This window comes from Tauraco erythrolophus, chromosome 5 (genome assembly GCF_009769465.1).
Source record: "Tauraco erythrolophus isolate bTauEry1 chromosome 5, bTauEry1.pri, whole genome shotgun sequence".
Taxonomy (NCBI): Eukaryota; Metazoa; Chordata; class Aves; order Musophagiformes; family Musophagidae; genus Tauraco; species Tauraco erythrolophus.
Genome location: NC_141469.1, coordinates 51,245,943 through 51,261,168, shown reverse-complemented (window position 1 = coordinate 51,261,168; position 15,226 = coordinate 51,245,943).

Sequence of the window (15,226 nt, the reverse complement as noted above, 5' to 3'; positions counted from 1 at the left end):
GCCAGAGCAGCAGAAATTATCTGGACGTTGTGTCTTATGCAAAGGGAAAGGGTTTCACAGAAGTTCTCCTGGCAGCTTGGTAACTAAGGTCACTGGAAGCAGAAAATCTACAGGTAACTGTGAGGAGGATCACTCTCCTAAGAAAGTTTTCTCCTCAAGATGAGGACATACAGAAGATAAATAATGGCAGCTAGAAGTAGTTACTTCAACCAGGGAAAAAGAAACAGGGCTGTGTTGCAGTGAGAAGGGCATACAGATTGAAGGAAGTCTGGCAATATTTCCAAAACCAACAAGCATTTTGCCTCCATTTTAAATAAAGTTGATTATGTGAAAGATGGGAGCAGAAGAAGGATGAGTAACAGGAAGAAAGTCATGGGTAATTACTGCAGTGGGGAAAAACAAATTATCTCGTCCAGAGCACAGACAGGCCAAGAGTGTGAAGATGAGGGTGGAAGGAGCAAGAAGTTTTACCGTAGCACTCAAATCATCCTGGAGTACTTGCATTAAAGAAAGAGAGGGAAATCATTCACAGTAATTTGGAAAAAAAATTAAGGAAAGAATAATTAAAGATATGGGAATAAATGGGATAAAATGAAGTATGGGATTATATGAAATGTTGCTTCAGCAGCATGATATCTTTCCCTGATACAACTTTGTTTCCCTTTTCCTTAAAGAAAGGAAATGTGGTAGATGTAATCTATTTGGGGCCAATAATACCTGATACTGTCCAGACAGGAAACGACGTGGGGATCAGGAGACAACGACAATGGGGTGTTTTATGTGGAAAGTGTCAGGCTGAAGGAAAGCTGCTCTGTGGGATTCATCAAGGCTCCTGTCGTCCTTCATATTTTCATTATACTGGTGTCATCGAGAACGCAAACATGCTAATGAAATCCGCTGTTGGCAGAGCTGGGAGACATCCCCAGTTCAGTCAAGGGTGGGAATAGTATATTGGAGAAACTGCCTGCCTCTTAGAACTGGGTTAATGAAAATATAATTAAATTTGATGATACTAATGACATGCAGAGATTAATCACAAAAATTTCTTCCATTGACTATGAGATCAGCACTTGGAAAAGAAAGACTAGTTAATCACAAAATGAGCAGGAGCTATGTAAAAAGGGAAACATAAACCTAGCTATGTCAGACAAGTAATTTCAGAAAATATCTGCAGTACGATGTGTGATTCTGTCAGCCAGTCAAGAGTAAATCCAAGTGGAACAGGTACGGACAAAAACCACTGTGATGATCAGGGAGTGGACAGCCCATTTCAGAGGAGGATGAAAGCACTTGGTGTATTCAATGTGGCAAAACAAGTAACATGGGGTTTGGGAAATGGGGGAGCTGGGAAAGTTAAAACTAAGGGCCAATGTCAGCATAAGAACAAGTGGATATAAGCTCATCTCTGCGGTGAACGTAGCAAAACACCAGAACACCCCTCTCACCAAAGTGGCAGGAGCAAAATTGAGTCTTTTAAATGGAACTGGAGGAGTTTATAGAAGGGATTACATGACGTGATTGGCCGCCATGGCAATGAGATTGGATGACCAAAAGATCCCTTCTAGACACCTACGAAGAATATTCTAACACCGTTACATGAATAAATATTTAGAGTTAACATATAGCAATGCATGCTGCAGTGGTGTCTCCAACACACAAAGGGATATGGTAGAGAAGGGGAAATGGGGAAGGGTGACGAAAATGAGACGAAGACATCTCAATAAACCGGATTTGTGAAGGAGATGATTAATTAGAGACTGGATGAAAGTGCTAAAATAACCAGAGAATGAGATCTTCTCCCTCTGTCTCAGAACACCAAAAGCAAAACGATCAGCCAGATTGAAAGGCAAAACTTCTGGAAAAACTGAGATACAAAATATGTTCTTGTAAAATACGTAATCGAGACACTGAGTCAATTGTTGTAGGAAGGCACTAGGACAAAAATTAAAATTATCACTCTACAAAGCAAGAGTGTACATTTATAAATTATAAGAAAATGCATTTTTATGGTACTTTATGCTAGCATGAAATTAGTAAGCAGCAGTACATTGATCTCAAATTTTGAACCAGTTTCTGAAGTATTATGGACCAGAAGGAGTTCTGACACAGCATGGACAGGCTTCCTTATCCATCAGTCTTTTTAATAGGAAATTTCTTATGTCTTTCTCTCAGTCTTTCTCGTTGTCTCAGTTCTGCAGAAGTGACTGCTGTCAGAGACAAGGTCTTAGCCCGCATGGTCATAGGTCAGGGCCGGTGTTAAAACACACTTCCACACTTCAGGAACACATTTCTATAGTTTATTTGTGCCGCTGTTCAGAGGGTAAGTTTGCATGCACCTTCCACCTTCCATAAAGACACTTCCATAGGCAGCTGAGGAATGAACCTTACTTTGTTATCTAGTGCTTGGGTAATCAACTTCTGACATGTTTTCAGAGAAACAAGTGGTGTGGACACAGCGTTCAGAAACACAGACAATCTCTGCTCATTCCAGATAAGTATTTACTTTCCAAAGCACTGTGAATTCTCTCTTTGGCTTTATAGGAGTAAATACAAGAAAGGTCTCTGCTCATGGCACAGTATGTATGTCCCATGCTCCTAACGTGTACAGCCAAGTCGACCAACCCCTGTGAAAAGCCTGAGAAGGCCAGAGTTTACCTCTCTCCTGGCACAGCCCTGCATCACCTTCCAAAGCAAAACAAGAGAGAGAGGGAACACAGATATTAAAAGAAACTACACGAACAGGAAAACAACTTCTCTCTGTACTGGGAGAGATCTCCTGGCCAGAAAAGGCCAAGCTTACAGAGCAAGATAGGATCTTCATTCCAGGGCAGAGAAAGGGGGGAGGGAAGGAGGGAGGGAGGGACAGGCTCCATGCACTCTCACCTACCCACAAACCCTCTGTGGTTTCTGTAGCAGCACAATAGCAGACATTTTTCCCTCTCCACAAGAAAGCCTGAGTAATGTTCTGCAATTATATCAGTCCGTGTTTTAATCAGATTTTATCTTCATTTAAGCTTTCTTTTTTTTTTTTCCCCTCATTTCCTCCTTATGTAACATTCCCAAACTCTCATCCAAGAAGTGGAAAGCTCAGGGTTTTCTTTTCCATTACGGGCTGCCCATCTGCTGCCAATCTTTTTTTATACTGGTTTGTGCCCCCACAGTAAAAGCAGTTGTTCTGCACGCAGAATGCCCGTTTGAGCCCTAAAGGTGGGGAGGAAAAAAGCCTCGATGAAGGAATCTCTTGCATTAATACAAACTCTAATGCTTCGTTCAAAAATGTATAAGAGAGCACTTAGCAGCATTTTTGTTTTCCATTTTAGGAATGCCTCAGGATCTATATTAAGCCCTGTAAAAACTGTGGCATTAAAGTGCCATTGCTGGCCTCTTTAGATCTCATCTTATGTTACAGCAGAGTCAGTTTGTGAAGGGGCTAAACTCCTGGGTTACGTTAGGAAAGGTCAGTGACCAGTCCTGCTGTGCCAGGCAAACCGTGGGATGATGCTTTCACCAGCAGAGGAGCTCTGCGGCTGGTGCAGCTTCTCTCGGTTGCTAAGCGAATGAAACACACGCTTTTTGCATGTACCATCTGCAAGTCTGACCTCTGCAGATTCCTTAACTTTGTGTAGTCATCACGGAGAAGTTGCATCCCTGAAATTATGGACAGGGAAGGCAACATTTCACTAACCACCTTTGCAGATTTTGGCTGTCGCCTCTGGGCTGGCAGCAACTGGCCCCACAGCAATGCTGGTGGGAGGCCCTGGGTGCATGTGTCCAGCCCAGCACAAGCGAGGCAGCCAGGATGACACAAGCCCTCGCTGAACATGGCTTGAGCTGACCTTGTTCTGAAGTGAAAAGAGACTGAAAGCTTTATGTTTCTAATACAACTTCTTTAGCAAAAAGGATGTAAATTCAAGTCATGCCTACATACTACAATAGAATGCTACAATGAGTGAACGTGTAGGTTGAAAAGTCAAATGCAGAAAATATAGGAAATGCCAGAAATAAGATTGCCTGGGCAACCTTAACTCATCCTCCCACTTGCATATGCATTTTGTTACTGCCTTAATTGCATAATGTCATAGCATTACACTGTCTCCTGTCATATTGACAGTCTGTTTTCTATTTGCCCATGGGAACAGAGGACCTAAATAGACTTGAGGATCTGGATGTTATTCAGCTTTTCTTTTAAATCCTCAATTAATCAGCCCATGGTGCAACACAGGAAGTATTCCCTTAATACAGGAACTACCAACTCTTTTATAGGCTTGTCATGGTATATAGCAAAGATACATGAGAAAAGCTCAATCTCTAAGTCAGCTAGGCTGCCTAAGTCCAGCATGTGCCTGCCACTTAAATTCCTTTCAAATGCTCCCTCATCTTTAAGCACCTCAATGCTTTATACCCCCAAATATTCTGTAGCAAAGTCCCACAGACACACTGCATTGAAGCAAGGACTGTAGCCCTGAAGTTTCTGAGATGAGCAGTTCAACCACCAGGAAGGAGTCCTTCTCTGGTTTTACCTTAGTGAACATCAAATTCCTCAGGGCAGTGGAACAACTTTGATGGGAAGACTGAGAGCCACATCTCAGGCTACACGCTGAGTTTGCTTCTGTCAATGTCACAGACCTGAGGCCAAGGGCTTCCTTGATACTGGGGAGAAAAGAGGCAACCTGAATGTATAGGAGGCGAGGGTGACAGTAGAGCATGTTAGGCCATGTACCTGGCAGGGAAGGGTCGTGAGATGGGTGAGAGCTCCCCAAGAATACCAGGCATAGGTCTTCCCGCCCGTACTCCGGATGCAACTAGTGCAGCCAGGAGCTGTGAGGGCAATCAGGGGAGGAAATGCCTATTTTGCAAGAAGAGAGGAGGAAAGTCAGGCTTGCTTAGCCTAGCAAGTGGTGCCTGTGAGAGGAGGTGATAGTTACCGGCTGGCGGCTCACATAAGAGGGATCACAGAGGAGAGGAGCTCCTTAGAGCAAAGAGCAGCTCACAGAGGGTTTCCCTTATGAGTGGGTTTTGCAGACCTTAAACACGTAAGGGAACTGGGCATTCCACTCCTACTGCCTGTTGGTAGGAACTGGATCCACATACCATTTTAAAAATGCAATTATTGTTAACAATTTCTAAGTAAGTTTAAAAAAAAAGACCTGCAACTATAGAGATTTCCATAAGAAACCAGGTGATCCAGAACATTTTGTCCATAATCCAAACTAGATAAACAAGAAGAACTAGATAAACAAAGAAAAAGGTAATAGGGCGAGTTGGGAAGTAAATGGTTCCCGCTTGGGAAACACTACTAGTAAGCTACATAGGTATGCAGGGTACCAGAAGCTGGTTACATTTTGCTTCACTGTGATTCTATGTCACAAATTTCCATATCCTGTTTTGTCTGAGGCTAGAGCCCACTGGTGACGCTTTGTGAAGGACCTGTTTAAGGTATTTAAATGAGCAAGCACTGCTGCCTATGAGGCAGCCTTAAAACAATTTTATTCATCTGAGTTTCAGGATAGTCATTAGCATTCACACAATTATTACGGGGGCAGATGACTATAGATAGGCAGGCAAAAATTGTCAGAGGAATGGCATTCATTTTTGTTAGCAAAAACCTGAGACGTCGGAGTTGCTGCAACACCCAACATTTTAATAACAATCTATTTTTCAACAATACGCTGTTCAGCTGGCTAAACATGCACAAGGATTAAACACAGGAAGCTTAAGAGCAGACTGTCAGCTATGTTTGTTTTCTATAAATCCTTTTGTGATGATGATGAACTGTGCCATAACAGAGAAGGATAGTTTAGTGTTACTGTATAGATGACTCATATAATCTGTACAGTTTGACAAGAGTGCAGGTTTTTTTCTAAAGAAAGCAAGTAGTCAGTCCAAAAATAGAAGTAACGCTTAGAAGAATGCAGCTCCTGGAGGAATTACAAATTCTGTCTACCAAACACAGAGAGGTTGGTATGCTGGGGCATCTCTGCTGAGGATATTGTGCGAAAGCCATTAATTCTTCATCTGGAATGTAAATCTATGCCGTTCAAATGGGATTTAAGTATTTCAAGGTAGGACTTCAGTTCCTGGCTGGAGCCAGTTCTAACTGGTTGGGCAATTTTCATGGTCATTTTTATATTTGCTTTCTTGCTCAGAGCCCAGAGTTATTTGCCCTGTGCTACCTGCAGCGCTGCGGCGTGGTATGGCTGGAATGGGTCCCCAGGCGAGGAAGGAAATGGGGCCCTAGTCCCTCCGGCCGCCAGCTTTCCTGCCTTCCTCCGCCCTGGCAGGGCCTCCCACCCCCGGCACGCTTCAGGGTAACGCACCTCTTGCAAAGTCCAAGAGGGACGCTGCCACTGCAGCGTATTCAGTCGTGCGTTTTAAGGTTTAATGCCATCTTATTAATAGGAAGAAAAGGAAAGCATCGATTCCAGCTAGAAGGAAAACATTTCCACTCATTTCTTATGCCACACCAGGGCACTTTTCCCCTCTCCTTAAAATATTCAGAAACTTTGAAAACAAACACTCTCAAACAAACAAACAAAAAAGTCTCAACTTCTGAATCCATTAGTCGTATTTTCTTACAGAATGAATTACAGAAATCTCCACTAAATGAGAAAGGAAAATACTAACAGTGGAAAACTTCTTTTCTGCCTTCTAGCTAGAAGTAGGGGTAAGAGCCTGGGACAGGCTGTGCCTGGACGCCTCGTGCACTGATGCACCACAGCTCGCTGTGAGTTTTATCCGGCTGCCTAGAAACCATTTGTAATTCAAGCTGGGTTGAGACTACATCCTGAGAGAAAGTTTCTGTTCACCCTCTCCAAAATAAAGGCCATCGCTACTAATGCTTGTTGGACACAGGTGAAGATGTGAAAGAAAACCTGTGCTTAAACTACTTCCACGGAGAAAGGTGCCTCTCCCAGGTGCACACTAAGGCAGCAGGTCTGCGGAGAGGGATGAGCACGAGGACAAGGGAGCAAGCCAGCTGGCTGGAGGCAGGGGGACATCCTATCTGGCTTTGTTGCAAGTAGGTTCAACATGGGGTTTCCTTCATTCCTGATGCCCAGGGAGTCACTCCGTTACACGACAGCTGTGGAGGGGATGCCAATACAGTGCAGCAATTGCCCCCTGTCTGGATGGGATGGACAGCTTGGACCAGAGGCAGCCTTACACATAGGAGCAGATGACTGGGCTCTTCCAAGGCTCTCATTGGTGGACAAGCCACCATTTAGGAAGTAGGACCAGGCTTGGTTTTCCTGTTACAAAACATAAAAGCCTCTGCAATATAACCTAAACAACCAAGACAGCCAATGGCTCATCCTCATTTCAGTATTGCTCCTGCTTAGACCTAATGACAACTCTCTATGCTTTTTGCATCAGGGACCCTTTCCTGTGCTTGGAGCAGGTTGCAGAGTGATGACTTCAGGGCGATTTAGCTACCAGTGGGCTCTCTCTGACTTTAGGACTTCTCTGTCTGCTTATACAAACTGTCAAAGGGAGGACCGTAGCTACAGTCTCCATTAAATGTCAACTTGAAATACGCTGCACTTTAAATTGAAGATTAAAGGGCATTTAAATGCAAAGTACTGCCCTTTATTCATGAAAGTGTAAGAAAATGCTCTGTTATATGCTACTGTACTACTGATGCAGTACGTATTTTGCTTCAGGTTTGGTTCCACCTCTGCTGATATTAGTAACAAAGTTTACATTAATGTCAATGGTATAAGAATAGAATTATTCAGTACAAAATGCATTTGCATAGTTTGAAGTTGAGCAAAAAAGTATATAGAAAGTCTGGGAAAACTTATGCTTTTTCACAGTTGCATTTGTTAAACAGAATTTTTCCTTTTAATTTGAAAAGGAATTCTGACTAAGACTAACTTGTGACTCAAGATATGCTTAAATGAATGCTAAGAATCAGCATTAAGCTATCTGTAACGCAAGCTATATACTTGCTAAGAGCATATAGAAAAATGTCTGTGATAAGTCAGGCTCAAGAGCAATTCCAACTAGAATCAACTACTGGAAAATTAGACAATATTGAAATTTAATTTGCATTGGGTTTTTACTGCATTCTAGACAAAGAATCACTGTATCTGCAGGTCTAACTACAAACAGTAGTAATTCTCCCCAGTAGTTATTGTCAGCATCTCTCCTGAATTCCTGTGGGCATGAAAGGGAATAGGTTTTGCACAAAAATAATTAGGAGAACCAGTCGAATGAGGTGTTATTCCGGCCATACTACTTAGCTGTAGATGTAGACAACAGCTGACTCACTGCTTAGAATCACACATTCTCTCACATCTTGGCATCTGAAATAGCTGAAACATCACAAACTGATGATAGGATTTCTAACTAAGAAGAAGTATTTTGCATTAATATTACACGCAGCCATGAATAAAACATTAACACGTAACTAGAATGTTTTTCACTGTATCAGAGCAGTAACTGCAATCTCAGCTGTTTCAAAATATGTATTCTTTCAAAATACCAGAAGGCAATTGTACATAAAAGATTCATTCTCTTATGGTGTATGAATCAGCTATGAAAGAACTGAAGTTGCAATTTGTTCTCCTGTTCGCTCAGCAAGCAGTACGACTACATTATTACTGATTTGGGACAGATTGTAATGTTATAATTAACCCTGAGATGAAAACTCCTGAAAAAAATAAGTCAATGCTCAGTAAAAATATTCTGGGGGAAAAAAGAACTGGCTGAGAATACAATAGAGCATAATTTTGTCTAACTCTACTGATACAGTATTTTCTAAACCAACATTTACATTTATTAATGAATGTCCCACTTTCTTTGACTAGCAAATCATTTGCAGAAGTAGAAACCTTTGTTCGGAGTTATAATAAGAGATTGCATTAACAGAAAGAAACATTTTTTTCAAGACTCTTTGGAAGCTATACAGCAGCTCATCTGTGCCAATTTAGCTTACAATTTTTCCTAACACTAGGACAGATTGTCCTTTAGCTGGCAAAGTATTACTAAGCCAGGATATTTTATTTATCGTGTCTTATTGTTTTAAATAAAATGCAAAGGCAAATTATGTGAGTCTTGGTTTGTGTTTCAGGCTTGTAGTTCCACTTGAACTTGAAAAAGTACCCAACGTATTTTCAGGGAAAAGGAGAAAAGAAGCATGCAACCAGTAGAGAAGGGAAAACAAATTCTGCAAAAGAAATGAAAGTGAATTGCAGCCGGCGCTTGGGATGGGGAGAGAGACAGACATGGCAGGCAGGCTGGATGCAGAGCCTGGGGTAGTGCTCCGGAAAGTGAGGGGTCTGGGAAGAATATCTGTGATATTTTACAGTCCATAATGCGTAGGTTTCCTAAGTGGTGCCATACCACTGTGTTCTGAAGGTAGTTGCTTCAGTTGTTACATCCTCAGAGTTTCGTTGGTCACCAAGAGCTACAGCAATGGTGCGCAGCAGCATCCATGGGCTGGGAGAAGAGCCCTGTTGCCAGCCCCACCTCCCGGCTCTGCTGCTGACTGCGAGCTCCTGCGGTCCGAGCAGCAGAAGGAATTGCAGACACAACTCATCTGTTGCCCTGAGCAGAGGGGTGCATGGGCAGCCGGAGGTGGAACGGGGAGATCAGAAGAGGTACAAAACCTTTTTCTCTGCTCAGTTCAGCCCAGTCTCAGCGCATGGCCAGATCCGAAGCTTAACGACGTCAGTAGGTTTCTGAAGCTCGGTGGCTTTAGCTCAGGGCCTCCAGGAGGTCAGTGCCTCCCTACATCTGAGATGGCCGAGGTTAACTTGAGTGCCATCACTGACAGCAGTAGGTACCAAGATATTAAGAGGCAGCAGACACCTCAAATAGCAGTGATCATGGGCCTGCCTCTGGTCATACCTTAGGACAAAGCACGTTTCAATCCCCTCACTCCATCCTTATGCCACTCACCTTAACACTGAGCCAAGTCCAACCAGACTCCACGCCTTCCCCTACCACTGCCTTCCTGTCCCATACAAACTCATACACTAAGCCCAACCCTTGCACATGTCTGCTCCCCTCTGTGCCTCGAGCTGTCTTTTTGGCATCCTGAGCCAAAAGCACAGCTCCCATGTTGGCAGTGCTCCTGCAGGCTTTCATGCCAGGCCACCCGCGTGTCTGAAGGCTTGCCGGGCAAGAAGCCAGAGCCTCCCCCGTTCCCCCGCCTGTGCCGATGGGACACCTGAGACAGCTGCTAGCTGCCGCCGCAGAGGTGCCAAGAGGAGAGCAGAGCCCGCTCCAGGTTTGGGTGTGCACCGGCTCGCGATCTCACTGGCGGTACAGACACTGGCATGCAGCAGTGATGCCATGCAGGAGGTGAAGTGGCCTGGGTCCGAGGTCAGGGAGCCTTCGCTCTCGGGACAAGTTAGTCTGTTCACTCTCACGAGTGTTTTTTCTATTCAGTTTTTTTTCTCCCCCTCGATGTCTTTTCATGTATTTTCCCCTGGCTGATTGCCATAAAGGTCTGTCATCATGCAAGAAACTGCTGGTTGCTTGTAGGTGAAATTTGTGGCTGCAAGCACGGCTTTGTGGAGGGATGTATGAGCAAACGTGAGCATCACGGGTGTGCGGGGCTGCTGAAGCTCTCTGGGAGAGGCTGCCAGCGCAGGTGACAAGGCTGCACACAGAACACGTACAATTTACATTTCATCACATGTTACTGCAGGACATATACTTCACATCTAGAAACGAAGCTGTTATTACAAGATGAAAATCCATATGCTACGAGGCTTGTTTTTGGCCCCGCTGCAAGGCTCTGCTCTCGGGAGCTGAGACATTGTGAAGCAGTAAGGGACACGCTGTGATTCACCCCCCTCATCCAGCAACAGCTTCCAAACCGTGGAGCAGTTGTTTTTCTTACAGTTGCCGAATGACTTTTGTTCAGCTGCCAAATTCAGCCGACTTGTCCTGCCTTGACGCCCTTTGGGAAGAAAGAGCAGACCCAACTGGCACATGCTGTAGTCACAACTAAGGCAAGCTCCTCTGAGCTCAGACATACTTCAGCCCACGGAGAAGACAAACTGCAGGTAAAGATATGCAGTATCTTTCAAGGAGACAAATGGAAGCAATATGTGCTCTATCAAGCACTAGCAGGCTGTGTTTTTGTGATACATACTGGGTTTTTTTTTGCAAGAGCCAGACTAAGATTAGTGGGATTCTGCAAGAAACCCCAAACAAGACCACTGTTACAAGAACCATATGAGCTCTTGGATTGGCCTCATTGCTCTGGGAGGTTTCTTCGGCCTCCTCCTAATACCTTTCTACATAGTTGTTTCTTGGAGTCACCAGTATTCAGTCAGTTTTACCAAAAGGAAACACGCTATGCACAAAAATATTATTAGGAAAAATAAAAAAGGTACATATACTTGATTTCCTAATTGCAGGAAAATCAAGAAGGCACTTTATGCACAGTTCAAGAAGCTTCTTTCCCATTTTCTTTCCCCTCTCTTCTCCCTTTCTGTCCTTCAAGTCTGCTGATAGGTATTTTGGGGTGTATAAATTGTGGCCATGGAGTGTGCATTTCTAAAACATGCTCTGCTGTTCACCTAGTTGTAAAACTTGTAGTTAGTCCTCTCCAATGGACCATAAATGCTGAAACATTCACCTAGCTGTCTGCTGTAATGCTATATTACTTCCAGTTCTGAATTATATCAAAAGCGAGCTGAATCGCCTGGTTCCTCACTTTCCCCATCTCTGGAATGAGGCAATGATGCTTCCCATCATCATCATGTGCTCTAAGGTCCGTGGATGAAGAGCACTATCAAGGTGTGATGCGTTGTTAGTAAAATGGTGTCTTGCAAAAAAATATGAAGGTGCTTTTGGTATGCAAGTGAAGCCAGGTTGTGCTGGCAAAGGATGAAAGTTGAGGGAGCTTTCTGGGAGCGAAGTCCCATGATTCTTTAGTAGGAATTAACTTCTATCAACTTGGTAAGATGGCAGAGCCACCCGGACTGCTGAACTGAAGACAAGGTAAAAAGCCTAGAGGCTCAGCCTCCCTGTTGTGTCTGTGGTCTTACTCTCCTGGGAGTTAGCCAAAACAGCTTCAGGAGGACCTCCATAGGGCTGTCTGTGATCCACAGAGCTTCACAGCGACTTTGCTATCAGCCAGAGTCAGTAGGAAGGATGATACTTTTATACCCAACTAGTCCATTTGTCATGTCCAAAAAGATGTAGGGTCACATGATGATCTTGGTTGCAGGAACATTGATGATGTGAAGTTTCTTAGACCCAGTGTCCCTAAGACACTTAGGGATAGTGATGCTTAGAGACACGGGTTGATTCTTGGAGTGCAGATTCTCAGCTCATTTTTTTTTCTTCAGAGAGCAGAGTGATGGAGACTGCCTATGTCTGCCCATGACTGCCTACAGGTTGAAGTGCTCATCTAGAAAGCAGGAGACCTGCATTCAGTGCTCTCCTCAGCCTAAGATGATTCAAAGACATATCTTGCCCCCTCCAGGAGTCTCCTCCAGCCACTGGACTGCATACTTCTATGGAGACAGGGCATTCCCTGCCTCTCCTCTCAAAGGAGAATGACAGAACACAAAAGAAACAATGTGGGTATTCAGCTGAAGGAAAGAGGCTTTGGCTTCAGTCTGCTTCCAGAAGAGCTTACATATTTTTATCCCATCCTTTGTAGCATTAAATATTCGAGGGGGTGAGGAGGGGTGGGTGGAGGAAACAACTATACTTGTTATTTTATGAAATATGGAGGTCTGCAATTTAAATTTGCTTGATAACTATTGGCATTTGCTAACTCTGAATTGTAAGAGGAGTTTAAGTGCTGTATACTTCCATCCCAGCTGTGGGAATAATCACCATGAACAGACCCCTTCTGGAAAAATAAAAGGTTTCTCGATTAAACCAATCCAATGACTGTTGCTAGAATGCCATATCCTATATGAGCAGAGACAAACCAATGATTAATTAACACTTCTAGCTGGAAAGGTAGAGGCTCTTATCCTGTTGATGAATATAACTGTCTATCTCTCATTAGAGCACAGACTGGAAGCAAGCCCGTGTCAACTTTTATTATTATAATGAGTCATATGTGCTGTGGCAACTAATCAGATCTCCCCTGGACCCCTCTTGTGCCAGGTGAAACAAGGGGCAGTCCAAAAACCAGGCAGCTTCACAGACCAGTCCCGTTCTCTACCTATTACAGTCACAGGTAAGCGCTGCAGTCTTCTAAAGTGGGGCTCAAAAATTGCCGACTCAGCAGCGAGGCAGCCTAACAATAACCAGCTTGGGAGGGGTGGATGGATTCGTTAAGATCACGGGCAAATGCATACATTTCGTGGTGTTCATTTTCTCCCCCCTGCTGTCTCTGCTTTTGAGAACAGCGGGGGACAGAGGCTGACAATGATCCAGACCTCTGAAATGCTCGGAGAGGCAGTGAAGGTCAAGTTCAATTACTTCTTAATTGATAAGCAGGGAGCCAGTAGCCGGGATATGGGGACAAGGCAACATGCCTGCATGTGTCCTGCACCCCAGGCTTGCTGATAATGCCGCCTTGTCTGCCAGAGATGTTTAATGCTGTTCCAGCATGTGTTTTTAGGCCAACGCTTTGTTATTTATTATCAGATTTCTCATTAAAAGGACAGCACTGGGTTTTACTCTTGAATCCATTTCTGAGTACGGAGGGACGTCTCTAGACATTAATCCCATAAGAACCATGACACTTGTATCCTAAGTTCTGCCTTGTACCTGAAACCAAAGAAAAGCCATCTTAAAATTGGTTCAGTTAAACAAGATAAAAGATCTACAGAGTAAAAGGTGTTTGTACTTCTTTCCAAACTTCAGTGCATACTCAGCATATTAGAACCCTGCACAAAGATTAAGGTTTATATCAGATCTTGAACAGAAATAGAAATGTTTTAAAAAGCAGTGTTAGTGGAAAGGAAGATTACTCTCCAGTAAAACTAAAAGTAAACATTTTGCAAGGGCAGGCAACAGTAAGGTAGCTGATCTTTTAGAACTAACCTTTTGTCCTCTAAGATATATAGCTTAGTGTCATGGGAATACAGAGATAAAGAAAAGCATGGAACAGTGAAAAATCAATAAAAATTTTATCACTTAGTAGTTGCTGAGTTGGACTAATATTGCACGTTTTGAAAATACCTTCAGAAACTTACTGCTTAATCAAAAGCAATAAAGCAGGTTAAAAATCCCAACAACCCAACAATGTCTCAAAACCACATTACAAAAATTAACATAGTAACTCTGGCAGCTGTTGAGGTTGAACTCACAGAGCATGAAGTAGCCAAAAAGCCCTTTGAGATTACCATCTTTTTAGGTTAGACCCATTATTGGTAGTAATTCCTACTGTGTTTATAAGTTGGTTAATCACTACAAGACAGCTTGAATGCAAAGAAGTACTAGGACCTGGGGAAAACTGTAAGACAAATTCCTGGCTGACGGCAGATTTTAAAATGAGCAAGCAGCAAAAGTAGGGAATGATGACAGGGTGCCCAGTCCTGCTGCCCTTGTAGGGATGGGGTGAGGAACAAACGCTGGTAAAGATAAGAAATACTTATAACTTGGTATTAAAGTGTTTGGTAGCTGCTCCACCAACTTTGATGTAATACTGAAGTTTTAAAGCATATAAAGAAAGACTTTTTGGAGAAATGTGATCCCAAAGCCTCAGAAAATACCCCCATGTGAAAGACAGAGGTAGAATAACATAGCAATACTGTAGTTACAAAATACTAGGAGGAAAATTACAGGCAATTTCAGTCCATCGCTATTTTCTTTACTGCTTTGAAGGAATGCAGTAGATTACCTGCATTAGACAGGCAAGCTTAGAAAATGGTTCTCTTTTACAGGCTGCTATAGTCTCAAAGGCTTTAATGCCTTTGGAAATGCCTACACAGCAAAATAAAGGACATGAAATAGCATGACAAACCTCAACAAGCTTTTATCTTGCTATTACAGATAATGATAACAGCAAAAACATAGGAGGTAGAAAGGGCTTTCCACACCAGCATGTGTCTGCAACATCCATATAGAGCCTCAGGGGAGTTTATATTTGGGTTGCTGGTTTGTGCTCCAGTCTGTGTCAGTCCATCCTGTGCTGTACAGGCACGTTTTCTGTCTCAATTGATAACGATGCCCAATTAATGGAGCTCCCTCTCACCTAGCTGAAGTCTGAACAGGCCAGGGACAAGACCGATTGCATGTAACATCAAATGGTATCACAGACAGTCAGCAGAAGGTTCGTTTTGCATATCACATCAATTTT